Consider the following 1,277-nt stretch of genomic DNA (forward strand, 5'->3'; position numbering starts at 1 on the left):
TTGTTCCGTGAGTCGTGACTGCATGGTTGATGATACCAGCAGCGCATTTGTCTTTGAAATATGGGGGAAGAGCGCATTTCTTAATTTTAAAACTACTGATTAATTACTTGAAAGTAATTTTTACTGAGGAGCTTTGGTGAGGTCTCACAAAATGAGTTGAGGGCGGGGGAGGGGATCTGAACAATGAAAAATTACTCAAACAAGCACGCAAGGTAGCTAGCAAACGAATTTTTCCTAGATTTGGCCCACTTCCACTTCCTAAAGTTGAAGGGGGAGGACTGAGGCCCCCCCCCCCAACTGAACATGAGACTACACCCCTGCTGAGGAGGTCTGACTGGGAACGCGGTTGCGCACTGTGGGGACGGACTGCGGTCGACTGTTCAAAACTGTTCGCTACGACCCCGGCGTCGCTTGCAACACACCGATGAAAGCAGGGCCAGCAGAAGCCGTCCAAAGTTGGCGGCCCGATGGCCATTGTGGTTGTGTTCTTTCTTTCCAGTCAGCATCATGAGGTCTATGTTAAATTCTCGGGAGGTAGGGAGGGGAAAGGGGCTTAGTTTCCCGCCCCCCCCCCCACACTTGTTCCCGCGTCCCTGGATGAGGGGTCTAGCGGAAGCTCTCGCCATGCTCAACGTTGCATTGTTTTATTTCCGCGGCCTCATGACGTCATGACACGTCATGACATGACATGTCATGAGGGAAGTATGTTAGTAGCTGAGTGGAGTGGCGATTGTAGGATTGCCGCCAAACCACCTCACGAAGGGACTTGTAAACCACTTGACGTGTAGTGAGGATGTACCAGATAACGCTCGGCCCTTAACTTCCTGCCGACGTTTAACGGGTTTCTAGTCATGTTTGCTCATTCCAGAGCCCATTCATCCGCGCACATCTGGGGGAGGGTCTTTTCTTTTCCTGGATGGTTGCCATGTCTGACAAATGAAGACTCACGCACTCCCGACCCGACCCGACTCCGACTCGATTCGACTCGACTCGACTCGACTCGACTCGACTCGACTCGACTCGACTCGATTCGACTCGACCCAACCCGACCCGACCCGACCCGATCCGATCCGATCCGATCCGATCCGGCCCGATGCAACCCAACCCTACGCAAGGCAGCTTGACACGACTCGACCCGACCTGATCCCGAACCCAAACCCGGACCCGGCCGCGGACCTGACCCGACCCGACCCGACCCGACCCGACCCCGACCCGACCCCGACCCGACCCGACCCCGACCCGACCCGACCCGACCCGAACCCGACCCGGAACCGAAA

This window comes from Pollicipes pollicipes, unplaced genomic scaffold, assembly GCF_011947565.3.
Source record: "Pollicipes pollicipes isolate AB1234 unplaced genomic scaffold, Ppol_2.1 Scaffold_3087;HRSCAF=3621_pilon_pilon_pilon, whole genome shotgun sequence".
NCBI lineage: Eukaryota > Metazoa > Arthropoda > Thecostraca > Pollicipedomorpha > Pollicipedidae > Pollicipes > Pollicipes pollicipes.